The sequence below is a fragment of the Vombatus ursinus genome, unplaced genomic scaffold (assembly GCF_900497805.2).
Source record: "Vombatus ursinus unplaced genomic scaffold, bare-nosed wombat genome assembly UNPS02014863.1, whole genome shotgun sequence".
Lineage (NCBI taxonomy): Eukaryota > Metazoa > Chordata > Mammalia > Diprotodontia > Vombatidae > Vombatus > Vombatus ursinus.
Window position 1 is genome coordinate 15,454,415 of NW_020954641.1, and position 22,075 is coordinate 15,476,489.

The following is a 22,075-nucleotide window of genomic DNA, read 5'->3' on the forward strand; positions in this document are numbered from 1 at the left end:
TACAAAGTAACTTTAAGAACATGGGACAGGCTAATAGTTAGGGGATCAGCATAGGCCTTAACTAGAAGTTGTTGCTTGAGGTGAACTTTTTTTTTTTAAATTGAGAATTTTAATTCACATATACACCCTGCCTGAAACTCCTAGCCAGTGTCTTTGATGCAGGATTCTTCAAAGTCAACATCTTTAAGTCAGATTGGACAAAAAAACAAAACAAAACAAAACACAAAAATGCAACAACAAAAAGAATTCTTTATATAGATTTAAGCCAATAATTTTTTTAGCAAAATGATACAAAACTGTCTTAAACCAAGTAAAAGCTTTATAGTTACAGTAGAATAATAATAAGGGGTAGCATGAGTTTACCACCAGTGGAGGGAAAAATGAAAAGACTCTGGATTGGGAGTTTGATTCTCTTTGCACACTATCTCTCTCTTACACTTTGGTTTTTCTTCCTAGCCCTGTTATAACTGAGTTCTTTGTGAGGGAGCATCAGGTTTTGGCCCCTGGCAAAGAAAGGCAGCACTTGGAGTTTGTACAATTTAGGGTATTTGTCGTTGTTGTTTTTATTTCCTCCATGAGCATCGCTGGAGAGTTTTCTGTTCTAGATCGGGGGATGTTTCACTAGTAAAGCCATTGGTAGGTAACAGTAGATCAGCCATGCAATGTTTGCCCCTCTAAGGCAAAAAGGAGATTTGTCATTGGTGCATGACAGACTGAACACCATGGGAAGTCACCCAACTGTGAGGGTAATATATGAGAGGTATCATGTCAGCCTGTTAAATCAGACAAAAGAGATATTGACTGAGGCACCATGATGCAGTCTCAAACTTTCTGCTTTCTTTCCATTCCACAGACCGGCTGAGGAGAGGTGTTAGCAGTATGTGAGGCAGGGGTGAGGGAAGTGGGAGGAGCTACATCTTGTTCCCTTGAGTAGTTGGATTTTGGGAGTGTCTCAATTGCTACTCTCAATCCCTGCATTCTCTTTTGGCATCATTGGCCACCCAGCTGGCACCAAATTTGAGCATGTTCCAGTCAAACACAGTCATAGGAAAAACCCTGGAGATGGTACAAGTTCCTGAAGAGCTATCTCATGTAGGAATAGTCAGGTTTGTCATGAAAAAGCAATGACAGAAATTCAGGTATGCGGCAAATTCAGCAGGGTAGCTTTTACATAATGCTTCAATGGGAGTGGACATTTTCTTTTCATTAATTCTTTCATATTTTTGTCTCTTGGTAGTAGCCTTCAGTCCCTGCCAGAGTAGGAAGTCCAAAATGAAGTACATCAACACATAGCCTAGGGACTCCTGGTCATCCCTTCCAGACTGTTCAATTGCAAGATGAGTGTTGATGGAGGCACAAAGAGTTGTTTCTGTGACATTTTTATTCTGAAGATAGGGTATGTGCTGATGGGCCCTAGCATCCCTGTACTTCTTGGCCAACCCAAAGTCTATAATGTAGACTAGGTTACCCTTTCCCCCTCTCCCAGTCTCATAAGAAAATTATCCAGCTTCACATAACATGAAGTTCTTTCAATGTATGTATTCAATCTGACTAATCATCTGGTCAGTAAGTAGCTGTACAGTTTTCAGACTGAATTTCCTTGAGCAGATTTTGAAGAGATCTTCAAGGCTTGGTCCCAAAAGCTCCATTGCCAAGGCATTATAATTCCTTTTTGCCTTACACCATTTAATTGTAGGAAAGCCCACTCCTCCCTGCATCATTTTGTAGATTTTGCAATCAATATGGAGTTGAAGGTGTTTGGTTTTGACACATTTGAGATTGATGGTTACTTCTCTTGCATCAATGTCAGTACCTTTTCACCCATGTTTTCCTTAAATTACTGACAAAAAGAGTTTCCACTTGATTGTGGGGATGGGGTGGACCAAGGTCACACAGGAATTGGATATGGCACCCTGGATCTTCTACTTTCTCCACTTATGACTCTAATCATGGTTGCTACTGTTGTAAAGTTTACATTTAGGTTTTTAAGTTTAGTAGGAAAAACAGAAACTGAAACAAGAACATATCTGTAATTAGCTTGCTGTGGGGGCGGAGCCAAGATGGCAGAGGGAAAGCAGTGACTGTATTGAGCTCTCTCCCAAAGCCCTCCAAATACCTAAAAAAATGGCTCTAAACAAATTCTAAAGCAGCAGAACCCACAAAAAGACAGAGTGAAACAAATCTCCAGCCCAAGACAGCCTGGATGGTTGATTGGAAAGGTATATCGTGCTGGGTGGGGAGAGGAGCACAGTTTGGCATGGGCGCGCAGGCCGCAGAGACCTTAGAGCAGGCCTCAGAGGACTGAATCGTGGGCAGCCATGGGGGTTTCCAGACTTCTCAACCGCTGAATGCCAAAGACAACTTAAAAGGTCAGTGGGAAAAGTCTGTGACTGCGGTGAGAGAGGAGCTAGGTCTCAGCAGCAAGTCTCAAGCATGGCCAGGGGCCACAGCTTTTTCCTGAGCTTCTGGACCAAAGACTGAGGGGGAATCGAGTGGCTGCTCAGAGGGGTATTGCAAGGATCTCTTTGCCAGTGCTAAGGCAGGAATCTCATGCTTTGCCCATGTTTGGATCTGGGTCACAGTTCTGAGGGGTGGTCGGTCCTGGGGTGAGGAGGAGCGCTGGTGTAGTGGAGCTTGTTGAGGCGGTGGAGGGAAAACTCTTCGCCCCTTATCATAGCACCTTGGAAGAACTGCAAATTTACAGGTCTTGAAAACAGCCATATAAACCCCCGAAGCTTGGGACAGTACACTCTTCACATTGGAAGCAGACTTTTACCTTAACAAAGAGTTTAAAACTCAAGTAATTGGCCAGGATCATAAGTAGGCAGCACAAAAAAAGTCAGACTGTATTATCTTACTTTGGTGACAAAGAAGATCAAAACATATAACCAGAAGAAGACAACAAAGCCAAAGCTCCTACATCCAGAGCCTCCAAGAAAAATATGAATCAGTCCCATGCCTTGGAGGAGCTCAAAAGGGATTTTGAGAAGCAAGTAAGAGAAGTAGAGGAAAAACTGAGAGTGATGCAAGAAAATCATGAAAAATAAGTCAACAGCTTGCTAAAGGAGACACAAAAAAATACTGAAGAAAATAACACCTTAAAAAATAGCCTAACCCAAATGGCAAAAGAGGTCCAAAAAGCCAATGAGGAGAAGAATGCCCTAAAAAGCAAAATTGGCCAAATGGAAAAGGAAGTCCAAAAACTCACTGAAGAAAATACTTCCTTAAAAATTAGAATAGAGCAATTGGAAGCTAGCGACTTTATGAGAAATCAAGACACTGTAAAACAAATCCAAAAGAATGAAAAATTAGAAAACAATGTGAAACATCTCATTGGAAAAACAACTGACCTAGAAAATAGATCCAGGAGAGAGAATTTAAAAATTACTGGACTATCTGAAAGTCATGATCAAAAAAAGAGCCTAGACATCATCTTTCAAGAAATTATCCAAGAAAACTGCCCTGATATTTTAGAACCAGAGGGCAAAATAGAAATTGAAAGAATTCATTGATCACCTCCTGAAAGAGATCCACAAAAGAAAACTCCTAGGAATATTTTAGCCAAATTCCAGAGTTCCCAGGTCAAGGAGAAAATATTACAAGCTTGCTGTGGGAACTGCAACCGGGCAATTTCCAGATTTTTCTCTGGTGTGGTTCTCCACCCCCACACTCCACTGGAGTTGTTTGGACATTTCCCAGGAGAGAGCAAAACACGGATGAGGGAACATTCCGGGATCCTGGGAGAGCAGTCAGATGGGGCCGTTTGGACCCAGCTGGCCCCAGCTCCCGGTTCTCAGCTCCAAGCCAGCGGTGGCTTCGGCTTGGGTCTACTTTGCTCCCCCCGCTTCCTGGGTCTGAGCTCCCAGAAGGCACCTCGGCTGCCCAGATGTGGGTGCGGCTCCCAGCTCCGCCCCCTCATGCCCACTTTCACCATTGCTTTCAGCTGCCCAGCTGCTCCCAGTGCTTCAATATGGGGCAGAGGGGACAGTTTGAGTGCCCCCTCCTCTGCTGCAGCCCGCACCCTCCCCATTTGCCCTCTCCCTGGCATGGATGGATGCAGATCTTCCAGGCCTAAATCCCCCTTCCTCTGCCTTAAGCAGCCGACGCCATCACTCTGTGACATCACTTCCCCCACTTGAGGGGAACTTTGAAGGAAATAAAGGTATCCATGAGACAGAGGTCAGGACACAACACATTTTGAATATGGGGGCCAGTCTGTGCAAAGGCGTGGAGGTGGGAAATAGAACATCAAGTTTGGAGAGCAGGCAATATGCAATGTAGCTGAAATGTGTGAGAAGTAATGTGAACTTAATCCAAAAACAGAGGTTTGAAATCAGATTATGAAGAGATTGATATAACAAACAAGAGTTTGTATTTTGTCCTAGATGTTAAGTAGGGGTCACTGAATCTTCTTGAACAGAAGACTGTCAGACCTATGCTATAGGGATATTCCTATCATCAAAAATAGATAGCTTTAATAGCTATTATATTGACTTAGTCTACTTATTAGAACAGAAATGTTGAATGTATTGATGTTGTCTCAGGTACATCTGCTTTTAAATGACAGGATTTGGTATTGTGGAAAGATTTTAGTTGAACCCAAGATTATTATGTAAAAACTTGAAATTGTAATGATGCAATATGACTTAAATCCATTAGCTCTGAAGCTCTTGACAAGGAGATTCCAACTTTCAATCTTGAATATAGGTGACAAATATTTGGAATGGCAAAATATTCTTCAGTTATTTTGAATCACCTCTGGGAACTCTCTTCCAAGTCATCTCTCTCATGTTATAGATTAGGTCTTCAGAGAGATGACTGACTAACCCTAAACTCAATAATCTCTATGGGTATGTAAAATGTGCTTTCTTTCAATAATGAGCCAGTAGAAATAGCTCAGAACAAAGGAATTTAGTAAGACGGAATAATAAGAACTGTAGCTAAAAACTACTCCCTCCATAAATCTGGGGCATAATCTCTCAGAAATAGTGTCAGTGGGAGTAGTAGGGACTTTCATAGAGTAAATTTGTAGTGAGGCACACATATAGCTAGGAAACATAAAAGGCCAAGGCAATTCATGCCTTTAGCACTACTGGACCCCAATATCTTTTCTTATCTTGTTTTGTCTTCCATATTTTTCTACCCTGAATACAGTGTTTCTGCTAGGCATGTTGTTTGGCTAGGTTCCCTTTGTCAAGTTCTTTGCAACTCAACTCCTGATTGCCAGGTTAAATTATCTCTTAAATCAATATCTGGCTTTCTTCTCTGTTGGTAAGAGCTAGATGACCTGCCAACAACTGATCAAGTAGTTCCTGGCCAGACTCCATGGATGATGAGGGAGGGAGAAGAGAGAGGAATCTCACTCCCACCTTCTATGATCCAAGTTAGAAGTGCAAGGGGAAAAGTAAAGATCAGGAATTCCTGTCATGATGGATTTCCAATGGGAGGTAGATCTTCCAGCTCCCACATAACTTTGCCAGCAAAACTATGAAGTTTGCACCAAAACAAATAATGACCAAGAAATTCAAGGAGTGTATGACTTCTTCTGCTCATAACTTCAGAAAAAGTCAGCCAGAAGCCCATGGTCAATAGTAAAGTCAAAACAAGTACAGCATAGCCTCCCAGCATGATAAGAAATAAGACCCAGGTAGCTTGCAAGGCTCTGTGTCCAGAGGCAATAAGAAGGGCTCTCCTGAGAAATTCCCAGGTTTGGTACCACTGGAGCTCTGAGGAGCAGCAGTATGGGGCAATCAGCATAGTATTTTGACTGCTTTGACCATGACAGCAAAGGCCCAGGGTTTGCTAGTTTGCTAAGGTTGCTAATACTCTGTTCTGAGACACCAGATAGTGCCACCAATCTGAAGATCCACCAATCTGAATCTTCAAGATTCAGGGAGCCTAAGAATGAGAGGTATAGGTCATCACAAGAGGCCTAGAGTCCCAGGGCCAACCAGGGCCACACTCAGAATTTTAATTGGGCCTGAAATGTGGCTCTAGAACAAAGCCTTGGTTCAGGAACCAAAGCTATAGAGAAATGAGTAAATCAAATAAGAAATCAACTTGTATCAAATATTATTGCAAATCTAGAAATTCATAAAAAAGGAGAAAGTAATTTTACAACTACAAGCAGACTTAAACAAATGAAAATTTTCCACAAGAATTACATGCATAGTAAGGGATAAAAAGTGAAATAAAAGGTTTTGAGGAATAAATTAGAAGAAAAATAAGTAGCTTAAAAACACACTCATTGAAAACTAGAATAGATCAAACAAATGAATTACTCAAAGAGAAATATAAGAACAAAAACAAAATGTTGAAAAGTATTTTTTCAGAATTTAAGATATTTGATATAAATTCAACTTAATTTAAAAAATGGTCATGATAATTTAAGGACCATTAGATTCTGCATACCCTTTGACCTAAAGATTCTACCATTAGGAATATATATCCCAAGGAGGTCACTGGTAAGATCACACTCACATGCATGAAAATAGTCATAGCTATGATTTTTTTGTTACAGTAAAGAACTGGAAACAAAGTAGATGCCCTTCAATTGGGAATTGGTTAAATGAATTCTGAATATATATGAATATAATATACAATATAAATACAATGAATATGAATTACTGAATATATTATATGAACATAATATATAATATGTATTCAATAGGCACCTGACTACAATGGAATATTATTGTGGTATACAAAATTATGAACATGATGAATATTGAAAAAGCCTGGAAAGACTTATTTGAATGGATATCAAGAGAAGTAAGCAGAGCCAAGAAAACAATGTATACAATGACTATAACAACGGAAATGGAAAGAACAGTAATCATAAGGCAATCAAAAGTGAATGTTACAAAGTTATGAAGAATAAGCATAGACCCAAATGAGAGATGTTTGCAAAGGTAGGAGGATCACAGGTGTGGAACATCATATTTATTTTCAGACTTTTTCAGTGTGCTGATTTTTGCTGATTTTTTTCTTCATCTTTTCTTTCTTTTTTCCTTTAAAATATTCATTATATGGGAAGACTTTCTCTGAAGGGGAGCCAAGGGATAATGGGATAAATTTTATTAATGTAAAACAGAAGGTATCAAAATTAATTTTTTTCAAAAATAATAACTTGACTCCCTGAAAACCATGAACTTTAAAAAGAAAAAAAAAACCTGGACATTATTTTTCGAGAAATTGTAAATAAAAACTATCTAGATTTATTAAGATCAGAAGTCAAAGAAAGATGAAAGAATCTGTAAATCACTTCTTGAAAGTACCCTCAAAAAAATAAACAAAACAACAACACAGCAATGTCATAGCCAAAATCCAGAACTCCCACATTAAAAAAAAAATACTGTAAAGATGCAGAAAGGAGTTCAAGTACCAAAGAAACAGGATCACACAAGACCTTAGAGATATTACTAAAACTGAGAAGAGGTCTTGTGATAAAATATTCCAAAATTCAAAAGCTTGATAAGCTTAGTTTGTTTCTACAAAAATAATTTACACTGCAAAGCTGGATATAATCCTGCAGGGGGAAAAATGACCTTTAACAAAACAGAGGATATTCAAGCATTTCTGATGAAAAGACTAGAGCTGAGAAGGAGCCAAAGTGTCCAGAGAAACCTAAAATGACAAATTTATTTGAGTAGTTGAAAGTATCTGTATAATCATGTAGTGTCAACCCTCTACCTAAAGTGAGAAGAACCAATGATTCCTTCAGAAAATAAATGTCTTTTTTCTTTTTCTTTTTATTAATTTATTTAATCAATTAATTTAATCAATGATCACTTCCATAAGCTTTTAAGTTTTAAATGTTTCTCCTCCTCCCTCCACAAGAAGGCATGCAATCTGATATAGGCTATATATATACATTCCTATTAAACATATTTTCACATTAGTGATGTTGTAAGGAAGAATTAGAACCAAAAGGAGGAACCATCAGAAAGATGAAACAAAACAAAACAGAAAAAAAGAGCAAATCCTATGCTTCGATCTGCATTCAAACTCCTTAGTTCTTTCTTTGGATGTGGATGGCATTTTCCATCATGAGATCTTTGGAGATGTCTTAGATTCTTACATTGCTGAGAAGGGCTAAGTTTGTCGATGTTAGTCATTGTACAACGTGACTGTTACTATGTACAACATTCTCCTAGTTCTGCTCACTTCACTCAGCGTCAGTCCATACAAGCCTTTCTAGGTTTTTCTGAAGTCAGCCTGCTCATCATTTCTTATAGTACAATAGTATTCCATTACATTCATATACCATAACTTGTTCAGTCATCCCCCAATTGATGGGCATTCCCTCCATTTCCAGTTCTTTGCCACCACAAAAAGAGCTGCTACAAATATTTTTGTACATGTGGGTCCTTTTCCATTTATATGATCTCTTTGGGATACAGTCCTAGAAGTGCTATTCCTGGGTCAAAGGGTATGCACATTTTTATAGACCTTTGGGCATGGTTCCAAATTGCTCTCCAAAATGGTTGGATCATTTCACAACTCTACCAACAATGCATTAGTGTTCCAAGAAAATTAATGTCTTGAAAATTATTGTGGGGCAGCTAGGTGGTGCAGTGGATAGAACACTGACCCTGAAGTTAAGAGGACCTGAGTTCAAATCTGGCCTCAGACCAAACACTTGACACTTACAAGCTGTGTGACCCTGGGCAAGTCACTTAACCCCAATTGCCTTAAAAAAAAAAAGAAAGAAAATTATTGTGAAAATTAATGTCTTAAAAAGTTATTAAATTTAAAGAAAAGTAAGCCTAGTAGTGAATTAGTTTGGTTCTGAAGGTTTAAAGACAGGAAAGAAAAGGAAGAAAACAATGTGTTAATATAGAGAGGAGAAGGTGGTAGAACTTGCTATTTCTCATAATTTGAGTACTTCTGGAGAAAAGTATACAAATGTAGGAAAAAAGGAAGGGATGGGGAAGTCAGTATTAGATGATCCTCATAAGGAACGGTAAAAACACACACAAATTTCTCTGTCTTCTTCTCTCTGTCTCTCTGTCTCTCTTTCTCTCTGTCTCTCTCTTTCTCTCTCTATCTGTACGAACCATCTGATGAAGGAATATGTGAACCTTAAAAGGGATCAAGCAGGGTTTGGGAGCAGGGGTCGGGAGCAGGGGTCGGGATGTGGGATGTTAAGAAGAATAATACGAAGAAGAAATAGTCAGTCAGAAAACAAATTTCCTGACCTCAAATGGGGTATAAAATGGAAGGGGTAAGAGAAAAAAGGGAATGTCTTAGATGGCCTCTTAGATAATTGAGGAATGGCTAAACAAATTGTGGCTTTTGAATGTATTGTGGTATCATTGCAATACAAGGAATGATGAAAGAGAAAATTACAGTGTACCTTAGCAATATGGAGTCTTGCAGAGTGAAGTGGTCAGAACCCAGATATCAGTGAATTACAAGGATAGCAATATTGCAAAGTTAGTCAGTAAGTGTTTACCTACTATGTAATAGGCACTATGAATGTAAAGTTTGAAGAATTCTGTTCAATGCAATGACCAACCACATTTCCAGAGACTTAAAATGACTCAGTTTGCAGAGACATATATTTTTGAACAGGGTCAGTATAAGCATTTGTTTTATTTGATTATGTTTATTTGTTAGAAGTTTTTTTTTCTTTTTCTCCTCTCTTAGTTTTTATTAAGGAGGCAGTGATAGGAAGTTTAGAAGAGAGGACTTAGCAGTAGTGATACAACTGAAAAAAGAAATAACTTTTGCAACTTTGTAAGCAATTTTGGCTTTTTTTAATGTTCAAGGATAAACAGAAGGAAAATTAGAAGGAAGCAGAGACAATCAGGTTAGTTTTGAAAGTAACACATGGAAATTTTTGTTTATTTTTTAGTTAATGAAATGAAATAAAATAAAATAAAACACACAGTAAACTAGAAATCTTTAAACTCAGACATCTAGATTTGGACTCAGATGTCTTGACCCTGCCATTTATTACTTTGAATTATTAATTCATTTCATGTATCTGGTCATGTTTCATAAAGGGGCTTGACCAGGTGACATTTAAAAAATGGAAATATTTATTTGGAAAAGAAAACTGTTTAAAATCTTTAACATTTTTGTTTTGATGGAGGGCATAGAAATCTTTTAGTTTTGCCTTTTTGAAGGTTTGCATATGAGGGACATGAATATTATTTCTCTTTAGCACAAAAAAAGTCAACTAAAAAAAAAAAAGACAAAGGGCACAGCCAAGATGGTGGAGTAAAAGCAGTGACTTGCTTGAGCTCTCCCCCAAACCCCTCCAAATACCTGTTAAAAAATGAGTCTAAACAAATTCTAGAGCAGCAGAACCTGCAAAAAGACAGAGTAAAACAAATTTCCAGCCCACAACAACCTGGATGGTTGATGGGAAAAGTCTGTGGTGCCAGACTGGTAGAGGAGTGCAGTTCAGCATGGGCTGGTCAGGCAAAGACAGGACCTTAGCTAACCTGGAGCAGGCCTCAGGGGACTGAATCACCAACAGCTGTGACAGTTTCCAGACTTCTCAACCCACAAATGCCAAAGACAACTTAGAAGGTCAGTAGGAAAGGTCTGTTGGACCTTATCTCTTTGCTGGCACTGAGGCAGGATTATCTTGCTTTGCCCATGCTTGGATCTGGGTCACAGTCCTGGGTGGCAGTCCTGGGGCAAGGAGGACAGCAGAGGTTGTGGCAGCAGTAGTGAGGGAATCCTCCTCATAATTCCAAGACAGAAAAGAATGCTTATGGTTACTCATAGACCAGAGCACTTGCCAGGAAAAAAAGTAAACACTTTTCCTTTGATCATACTGCCTTGGAAGAACTGAAAATTTACAGGTCCCTAGAAGTATATCTGAAAAGAACTGCACAAAACCCCTGAGGCTTGGGACAGTATAACCTATACACTGGAAGCAGAGCCTTAGCTTAACAGAGTTAAAAAAGTCAAGTAATTGGCTGGGAACATGAACAAATATTGGGAAAAAACCTGAGACCATGGAATCTTACTTTGATGATAAAGAAGATCAAAACATACAACCAGAAGAAGACAACAAAGTTAAAGCTCCTATATCCAAAGCCTCCAAGAAAAGTATGAATTGGTCCCAGGCCATGGAAGAGCTCAAAAAGGATTTTGAGAAGCAAGTAAAAGAAATAGAGGAAAAATTGAGAAGAGAAATGAGAGTGATGCAAGAAAATCATGAAAAACTAGTCAATAGCTTGCTAAAGGAGACCGAGAAAAATACTGAAAAAAATAACACCTTAAAAAATAGACTAACACAAATTGCAAAAGAGGTCCAATGAGGAGACTGCCTTAAAAAAGCAGAATTGGCCAAATGGAAAAGGAGATCCAAAAGCTCACTGAAGATAATAATTCCTTAAAAATTAGAAAGGAGCAAACAGAAGCTAATGACTCTATGAGAATCATAATCAATAAATTATAAAACAAAACCAAAAGAATGAAAAAATAGAAAACAATGTGAGGTATCTCAATGGAAAAACAACTGACCTGGAAAATAGATCCAGGAGAAAGAATTTAAAAATTATTGGACTACCTGAAAGCCATGATTAAAAAAAGAGCTTAGACATCAACTTTCAAAAAATTATCAAAGAAAACTACCCTGATATTCTAGAACTAGAGGGTAAAATAAAAATGGAAAGAATCCCCCAATCATCTCTTGAAAGAGATCCCCAAAGGAAAACCCCTAGGAATATTATAGCCAAATTCCAGAGTTCCCAGGTCAAGGAGAAAATTTTGCAAGCAGCCAGAAAGAATCAATTCAAGTATTATGGAAGCACAATCAAGATAGAACAAGATTTAGCAGCTTCTGCATTAAGGGATCAGAGGGCTTGGAATATGATATCCCAGAGGTCATAGGAGCTAGGACTAAAACCAAGAATCACCTACCCAGTAAAACTAAGTATAATCCTTCAGGGAGAAAAAATTAACATTCAATGTAATAGAGGACTTTCAAACATTCTTGAGGAAAAGACCAGAACTGAATAGAAAATTTGACTTTCAAGTACAAGACTCAAGAGAGTCATGAAAAGATAAACAGGAAAGGGAAATCATAAGGGACTTATTAAAGTTGAACTGTTTACATTCAAATATGGAAAGATGATATTTGTAACTCATAAGACCTTTCTCAGTATTAGGGCAGTTGTAGGGAACACACACACACACATACACACACATACACACACACACGTATAGTCTACTCACAGGGTGAGTTGAATATTAAGGGATGATATCTAAAAGATAAAATAAGGGGTGAGAGAGAAAGACAAAGGGAAAAGTAGAATGGGGTAAATTATTTCACATAAAAGAGGCAAGAAAAAGCATTTACAGTCGAGGGGAAGAGGAAGAATGTGAATGGGAATGAGTGAATCTTACTCTCATCAGATTTGGCTTAAGGAGGGAACAACATACATACTCTTTTGGGTGTGGAAATCTCTTACCCCACAGGAAAATAGGGGGGAAGGGGATGGTAGATTGGGGGAGAGAGTAATCAGAAGCAAACACTTTTGAGAAGGGACAGGGTCAAAGGAGAGAATAGGATAAAGGGGAGGTGGGATAGGATGGAGGGAAATATAGTTAGTCTTTCACAACATGACTATTATGGAAGTGTTTTGCCTGACTACACTTGTATAAACTATATTGAATTGCTTGCCTTCTAAATGGGGGTGGATGAGGAGGGAGGAAGGAAGAGAATTTGAAATTCAAAGTTTTAAAAATGTAAGTTAAAAATTGTTTTTACATGCAACTGGGAAATAAGATATACAGGCAATGGGGCACAGAAATCTATCCTGTCCTATAGGAAAATAGAAGGGGAAGGGGATCAGAGAAGGGGAGGTGAAAGAAGGGAGGGCAGATTGGGGGAGGGGTATTTAGAATGCATTCTGTTTTGGGGTGGGGGAGGGGAGAAATAGGGAGAAAATTTGGAACTCAAAATCTTATGCAAGTGAATGTTGAAAACTAAAAATAAATAAACTTAAAAAATAAAAAGAAGAGAGAAAGAGTGATCTCTTGTGAAGAGATGAATTCTTCTTCAATAGGTCCTTCCTTTATTGACTATTTCTAGGACTTGCAAGCTGAATCTTTAAAAGCCACCAAAGGTATTACTGATTTTCAGCCAGCCAATTGCAAGCTTCCTTTGAATTCCATCAAGGATTACTCCTAAACACTTCTTAAAGGGACAATTAAAATGAAAACTTGTTTTGCTCTTTGTGTAAGACATTAACACTTTGTTACCTGCCTTATCTGGGATTTCACCAACTGGGTGAAAAAGGAATTCAAATGATCAGGGCTGTTCTATTCACCCCTCACTTCACTATAATTCTGGCAACTTGCCAGAGATGTTAAGCATTGAACATGCATCTAAATTTAATGGGAACTTTGACTACTTCAAATGGGGAAGTGATATAGAAATTTAAAAAACAGAGAGGGGTTTTGCACAAACACAAAACATTGAAAAGTTGAAAAGGAAGTTGCTTTTAACTCTTTTGACAAATTATTCTATATTTATTCACTTCACAATAAGGAAGTAGAGGTAAACATTACAGATGTGAAATGACATCATCAACCTTATGAAAATATCAGGAAAGATTCTGAAATTTTTTGATGTGCTTTATTTAAATGGCTATGTTTGTTGATGTGCATGATTAAAAAGGAACTACTTTCTAGTATTTGAGAAGGCTAATAAGAATGGAGCTATACCCTTTGTGCAGGCTATATGGTGATTGTTATGTGTATCCAAATAGAACTTGACCACATATAAGTCAGAAGATGTCATAGCCACCATTTCACAGTAAAAGGCCACAGTGCCCAGCTTTTAAAACAATACTTCATCTTATTGTATTTCTTGATAGATTTCTGTCTGCTAGTATCACAACTGAAAATCTATCTGAACATTATATGATATTATGCGATTTAGGAGCTTTGTGATGGTTTGTCAAGATCTGCCTCATTTTTCTCCAGAGAAGCTAGTGTAAAGATGCAGACAAGATATGGCAATAAAGGCAAAACAAAAGATTAAAGTAAATAAGCAATATGCTAGATGAGTTTCTAAAATTTTCCAATCATCTAGGGCTAAGATGGATAAAGTTGAACAATCCAGTGACTTTAGACTGGACTTAAAAAGAAGATTAATTAGTCTTTAGAAGATAAAGTAGATAGATCTTGCCAAGGTGAGCTGTCTTAGGTCTGAAAAGCTGACAAAAAAGATAAACCAAATAGATATAAATGTGCAGTATGAACAGTTGGATGAGAGCTTCCAGCAACTTGTTACAGATTACTAAAGGATAATAGAACAACTTGCTTGAGGTGAAAGATTTTATCTTGCTTTATGGGAAGTTTTCTATATATGTTGCTATGAAACCTCTGGAATTTTTCTCAGTTGGAAATTTTTATGTAAATTTTTAATAAGAAAGGGCATTTTATTATTTCTTTACTTGAATATTTAATACTGGAGAGGTTGTATATTTAAAAACATGGTTTTGATCTAGGAGTACTTCATGCTGCATAAACCTGGTATAGCTTCTGGGAGAAAAAAAAAGGAAGTGGTTAGGAAGCCTTAAATATGAATCTCATGTCTGAATAGATTAATAATTCAGAGAACCAGGAGCAAATATTTATGTAGGTTAATATGATGCTCTACCTTCCACTTCTACAATTGACATTGATGAAGAATCCTCCAAAACCCTCCAATTGTATCACAAATTTTCCACAAGTTTATCCTGTTTTATTTATTTCTATTTTTTAAAAGATCATTGGCTCCTTTCCCCCCCTTCTTTTTGCTTCCATGTTCCTGAACGCACACTTGTATATCTATTAGCATTCTTGTCTTTTATAAGATGGTAAAGTAACTGCATTTGTTCCTTCCAAATAATAAAATTAATGTATTAAACAAATATTCTTCCATGTGTTTTCATTTTTAAATTACTGCACTGCATGGGAGCAAATGACAGCAATAATGATTGAAAAAAATATAATCACCAAAAGTAACCTCATAGTTCTGTTATATGTAAATAGGCCTCCCCCTCCAAAACAAACAAACAAAGGAATAAACAAACAAAACCTAACTCCATGGGTTTATGATATCATCAGGATTCTACAACAGTTGCAAGGCTTATTAAAAGCAGATATAGCTCCATATAGGAGTATTGAATTGTTAGGAATGATAAAATTTAACCTAAGGGGAAAAATTAAGCTTTCCAAACATGACTCAGCTTTAATATGAGAATTGGAATTCACACAAACAATGAGGGAATTAAATAGTTCTCAATTTCAATGGCCGTACTTGATTTGTTTTTTGCTTAACTTTTTTGGAGGGATATGTTGAGGGAGGAACTAGACCCATGACTTCATCAGTTCAGAGAGCTTCTTGTAGAGAAAACTCCCTTTACCAAAAAGTATCTGTGACCATTTTAGAACTTCTAATCATAGACAGTTATGTAGAGAATTGAGAGGCTAATTAATTTGCCCAAGGTCATAGGGCCAGTATATGAATGATGGGACTTGAACTCAGTTATCTTCACTTCAAGGCCAGGTTTCTATTCATTCTGCTAAACTGAATAATAGACTTTGGAGGCTTTGCTCTTTATATGATCCTAGCTAAATTAGGCCCTAGCTACCATTTTTAAAAACATTCCCTTTTTGAGATATTTGAGAGTACTAAAAATACAAAAGTTGAGCATGTTAAATTATGTGTATACATATGTGTGTGTATGTGTGTGTGTGTGTGTTTGTGTGTTAAGGGAGGAGATGTTTTATTCATGATATGGAAAAAACTTTCTATTTTTATTTTATGAAATGGTTTGGAGAACTGATGAGAAGTGCTGTCTTATGGAAGGTCAATTTGGAATCTCAGTAGTCTTCTGAGATGTCAATCTCAGGATTCTGAAAGAGAATTTGACTGTAGGATGTACTAGATACAATGACTGCATAGTACCTAACATGTGGCTAAAAGTGGGAAACCTCCAGATGTTTGACATTTTATGAGTTTAATGACCTATTTGGATTATAACTAGATAGCTGTTAGTGTGTAAACATAACTATGTCAAGCAAGTGACTTCAAAGAGACTGTTATGTGGTCAGAGGAATTTTTTTCACTTAAAAATAGTTTTTTCTACATGAAGCAAGAAAAAAATGCAGCAACTTAACTTGTTCTCATCCAAATCCAACATTCCAGTGAATGCTGGCAGGTTGTATGTACATTGCTTTCTTTTTGATTGTTTTTCCAGTTTTATCTCTTACTCCACACCAAAATTTTAAAGAACAGTAAGAGAAATTGAATTTAAATGGCAGGTGAATGAAATGAGACTGGGATAGGTACTTCTAATGTATTTTCTTAATCCTTAACATATTGTACCAAAGATCACTATCCATCCATCAATCAATATTAGCTAAGTACCTTCTATGTTCCAGGCATAGTGCTAAGTGCTGAAGATACAAAAAGAGGCAAAGGATGGTCACTACCCTAAAGGAGCTTACAATCTAATAGGGGAGATGATATGCAAACAAATACATACCAGATAGAAAAGAAATAATTAACAGAGGGAAGGCACTTGAATTAACAGTGCTTGGAAAAGGCTTCTTGTAAAAGATGAACTTTTAGTTGGAATTTAAAGGAAATCAAGAAAGTCAACTGGTACAGTTAAAGAAAGTTTTCTAGGCATGGGGCATAGTCAAGAGAAAATGCCCAGAACTGAAAGGTGGACTGTCTTGCTTGTGGAACAGCCTAGAAGCCAATGTCCCTATACTGAAATGTATGTGGTGGGGAGTATGGTGTAAGAAGACTAGAAAGGTAAGAGGAGACTATGCTATGAAGAGCATTCAATGTCAAATAGAAATTTTTGTATTTGATCCTGGAGGTGACTGGGAGCCACTGGAGTTTACTGAGTGGGGTATTGACATGGTTAGACCAGCGCTTTAGAAAAATTACCATGGCAGTTGAATGAAGAATGGAAAGGAAAGAATAGGGAGAAACTTGAGGATGGCAGACCCACCAGCAGAATATTGAAATAGTCCAGATGTGAGGTGATGAGGGCTGTCTCTAGAGTGGTGACAGTGTCAAAGGACAGAAGGGAGCATATTTGAGAGATGTTGCAGAGGTGAAATTGAGTGTACTTGGAAAAAGCTTGAATATGGTGGGTGAGCCATAGAGAGGAGTAGAGGATAACTTCTAGGTTGTGAGCCTGAGGAATTGGGAGTGTCCTCTACAGTAATAGGAATGGTAAGAGGGGAGAGGTTTTACAGAGAAAGATAAGTTCTGTTTTGGACACATTTAGTTTAATATTGTTCTACATCAAGGCCTTGAGGGCCAGCCTGCATTTGAACACGTGCCTTTTCCTCTGGTCAGAATAGAAATTTTAAAACATTTCATTCATATTTGTGGTTAACAATTATGAGACAATTAAGCTTTCTGTATGACCAATCATTCTAACTGTAGTTATTTAGATAAAATAATTTTGTTTTTTTTGGTTGTTTGTTTTTGTGGGAGAAGTGTTTTTTTCATGAATGATGATTTAATTCTGCCTCCATAGCCACATCTACATCTGTACCTATAGCTATAGCATCCGTATCTCTATAGATGCACATACATGTATGTGCACATCTGTATACATACACACATGCAGCAATGTGAATTAGAAAACTAAGCTTACAGTCTAGAAGACCCAAATTTAAATCTATCTTTGACACTTTTCTAGCAGTATGTCCCCAGGTCAATTACTTAACCTTCATGTTCTTCAGGCTGCACTTTGGGAATTATGTATTAAGTCACTGAGGGCTTAGGTATTTATGTCCTATTCCAGAAATTTCCCAGACAGGAAATACAAATCCTTACAGAAAGGTATGAGAGTCCAAGAATTCCTTGGGAAATTCCAATTTTACTTAGAGGAACAATTTCTTTGTAAAAAAATAAGAATTAAGTTTACTAGTCAAAGAATCATTACTTATTACTTCTTCTTTAAAAAAAAAGAAGCCACATGAATTTAGGTAAGTTTGTATAGATTTAGAACATTTAAACAACCTAATAGCAATATTGACCTGAGAAGTTAAGGAAGACAGTTCTTGATAAAAAACAACAAGATTTGTCTGTGTATGTATGTATATATGTGTGTGTGTGTATATTTATATACATACACACATATATGTCATTTATCTATGTATATATCAAAATGTACATTACAAGTATTTTCAAGGCATCTACACATAAAAATTAGAATTTAATAAATATGTATTACATATTGTTATAATATGTTTTACATATGTTGTATTTAATCACTATATATTATAACATGTTAGTAATATGTGAAATATAAATTCAAAAAAGTATAGGATAGCTTTTTTGAATAATCCTAATTTTTGAACTTGTAAGCTAGAAATCAGGCTGTCATGAATCCATTGAGAAAAATCCTGTATAACTTCAAACACGAGTAATTCAGCCAATGAGTAATGTTGTTGGAATGGATTTGAAAGAAAATATAACCCAATTCCTTCATTAGATAGGTAAGGACTATGGGAGCCAAAATCAGAAAATGACATGCCCAAGGGAGAATACTAAGTTAGAAGCAGAGACTGTATAACAACTGAGTATTCTTAAAAGCTTGCTGTCATACAAGTGGTTTTCTTTTACTTTTTAAAACATTTATTTTTTTTTTTCATTATGCTACTTAATCTTTTCCTACTTTAGGAATATCAAAGGAAAAGGTTTTTTTTTTCTTTTTTCTTTCTGAAGTTTTACAGAGTAAATTGTTCCAGAAAGTGGACAACCAGATTCTATCTATGCTTATTCTCATCTATAGATATTATAAGGAATATCCAGGTGAAATTTTGTGAAATCATTTCTCTCTCCCCAGCTCACTCTCAGTGTTGTTCTGTTGGTTCCTCTTCCCTGAACCAGATAATCAATTGCTCTAACAAAGCTCAGTTAGAAGCTTTGAACTTTTCCTTTAAGATAGCTAGTTGCTATAGTAGATGGAGGGATTAAGTTAGACTCAGGAAGAACTAAATTTGTATTCTGGCTTAGGAATTTACTGATATTGTGAACCTGGGTCAGTCTTTGTGACTCTTTGTGCCTCAGTTTCCTTATCTATGATCTGAGTGGATGGGATCAATGACTCTAAGGTCCTTTCCACATCGAAATCTGTCATATTATGATTTTATGCACAGAAAAGTAACTGTATTTGGACATCACAGAAAAGTTTGATTTAAACCTATTATTTTTGGTTCCTCTACAAACCAAATATAGCTTTCAGAAAATATAGGAAATGTAGGAAAAATGATTGATTCATTTGTTTGGCTTCCCTGAGCTCCAAGTATTTTCTTTCATTTAAGAAAATAAAATATTCAGGGGAAAGTGATCTCCCCTGTACACATCTTGGCTTAATCCCCATTATTCTTCCCCTCCTTTCTCTGATTATAGGATATGGACCACTGGAGAGTAAAATTAAAACAAAATACAAAAAGATGGCCATAAAAAGTATTTAATACTTTCTTTTTCCTTTTAAAAAGAAAATGCATGGCCACTCATAACAAAACTGATCATTTCATTGCTATTACAATTTACATTTGCTGAATAGCTTTAAACCTCAATTAAATGAATAGGTTTAAAAGACATATGTGACTTTAATGAAATGAGATGTGATATTAGTCACATTAGAATGTGAGCTCCTTTAGGGCAGGGACTATGCATTTTTTTTTCTCTAAATGCACTTCAGCACTTAACCCAATGCCTCATAACAAGTGTTTAATAAATGCTCGTTGACTGACTGCATTTATTGAGAAAACACACACACACACACACCAGTATTTCATTAATTTTTAATTACCCTTTATAGATAATTATTCATATGATTTTCTATTTTGCTAAATATTTCAAGTTTAAATATTTGTGAATAGAATTCTAAATATTTTTGCTAAAGAAAAAAAAAAGGCTTGTTAAGAAAATTGTATTTCTGGGGCAGCTGGGTGGTGCAGTGGATAGAACACTGGCTCTGAAGTCAGGAGGACCTGAGTTCAAATCCGGCCTCAGGCCAAGCACTTGACACTTACTAGCTGTGTGACCCTGGGCAAGTCACTTAACCCCAATTGCCTAAAACAAAAAAAAAAAAAACAAAAAAAAAGAAAATTATATTTCTTAGAATGCTTGACTCTAGCTAACAGCACAGCTCAGGTATGTGGCACAGTGAACAGAGTGCTGGGCCTGGAGTCAGAAAAACTCATTTTCTGGAGTTCAAATCTGGTCTCGTGTACTTAGTAGCCGTGTGACCCTGGGCAAGTCACTTAACCCTGTTTGCTTCAGTTCCTCATCTGTAAAATGAGCTGGAGAAGGAAATGGCAAACCACTTCAGCATTTTTGCCAAGAAAACCCCAAATGGAGTCATGAAAAGTTAGACACAACTGAAAATGACTGAACAATAACAGCCAAGTGATCATAGGACTATCAATCAAATGAACTTTAATTAACTTAGAAAATAGTTATGAAGTCAGAGGATTAATTTCTGTGGAACAATGAAGAATGAGAAAGGTTCCCAGCAAGGAGGAAAAAAAACTGCCTGGATGAGATACTAATTTTTTTTTTAATGATACAGTAGGCTACAATGGAATGAGTGTGAGGCCATAAGGCACAATACTATTCTTTTAAAAACAAGGCTGGATGCACCCACAGAGTATTAAAGCTGGCAGTGGGGCAGTGGCCCAAACAGATCCATCCACTTCACTCCTGGGACTTTGGAGACAGGCTAGCAGGCAGCTTTGGGCACTCCAAGCCAGGGCACTCCTGACCCAGGGAAGTGCAGACAGGAGCTGGGAGAGGTGAGAAAGAAGAGATCATGATGGAAACTATCAAGGCAAAGCAGCCTGACAGCATGCCTCAGGATTTGTCAGAGGCCCTGAAAGAAGCCACAATGGAGGTTCACTCCCAGGCTGAGAATGTGAAATTCCTCAAGAATTTCCAGAAGGGGCAGGTGTCCTGGGGAGGTTTCAAGATGGTGATGTTTTCTCTGTATCACATCTATTTGGCCTTGGAAGAGGAGCTGGAGCTGAACAAGACCCATCCTGCCCTCACCCCCATATACTTCCCTGAAGAGCTGAACCCATGCCTACCCTGGAGCAGGACATGGAGCTCTGGTAAGACCCCCAGTGGAGATTACACAGCAGCCACAGAGAAGTACGTGAATGGACTTCGTTACCTGGGCCACACTGAGCCCAAGCTGCTGGTGGCCCACACCTACATGCATTGCTTGGGGGACCTCTTTGGGGATCAGATCCTTAAGAAGATTGCCTATAAGTCTCTGGGGCTCTCCAGTGCAAGGGAATGGGTGGCCTTCTTCATTTCCTGGCCATCACAAACACCACCAAATTCAAGCAACTTTACCTGTTCCAAGTGAATGCCATTGAGATGAGCCCAGCCACCAAGAAGAATGTGATGGAGGAGGCATAGACATCCCTCCTCCTGAACATCCCGATGCTTGAGGAGCTGCAGGAGTTGTTACCCAAGAACCAGGAGAATGGAAACATTTTGGGGAAGCAGGAGATTCAATAAAGGGCCAGTGACCAAGGACAAGGCCTGACTTCCACACAGACTGCTGCCCAGAAACTCCAGCAAAGCTAAACAGAAAATCTTATCTTCAAATATAAGACTCAAGATAAGCATAAAAATGCAAATAGGAAAAAAAAACATGATATTCAATAAAGTTAAACTGTTTACATCCCTACATGAGAAAATGATACTTGTAATTCTTAAGAAATGTATCTCTATTAGGGCAGTTAGGAGTATACTTAAACAGAGGGTATGGATATAAATTGACTTTGATGTGATGATAAAAAAATAATGGGTGAAAAAAGAATTGTACTGGAAGAAGAGGAAAGAGGGAGGCAGAATGGGGTAAATTGTATCACATGAAGAGGCATGAAAGACCTATTACAGGTAGAGGAGAAGAAGGGAAGGGTGAACATTATTTGAACCTTATTCTTATTGGATTTGGCTCAAGGAGGGAATAACATACTCAGTTGGGTATAGAAGTGTATCTTACCCTATAGGGAAGGAGTAGAAAGGGGAAAGAAAAGGGAAGGGGGGTGTTGATGGAAGGGA

General features: G+C 37.5%; 2 pseudogenes; one reads left to right on the forward strand and one right to left on the reverse strand.

Moving 5' to 3' along the window:
* Nucleotides 1–695: 695 nt before the first annotated feature.
* LOC114027846 lies at nucleotides 696–1,808 on the reverse strand (annotated as a pseudogene).
* Nucleotides 1,809–20,638: 18,830 nt separating this feature from the next.
* LOC114027598 lies at nucleotides 20,639–21,595 on the forward strand (annotated as a pseudogene).
* Nucleotides 21,596–22,075: the final 480 nt, after the last annotated feature.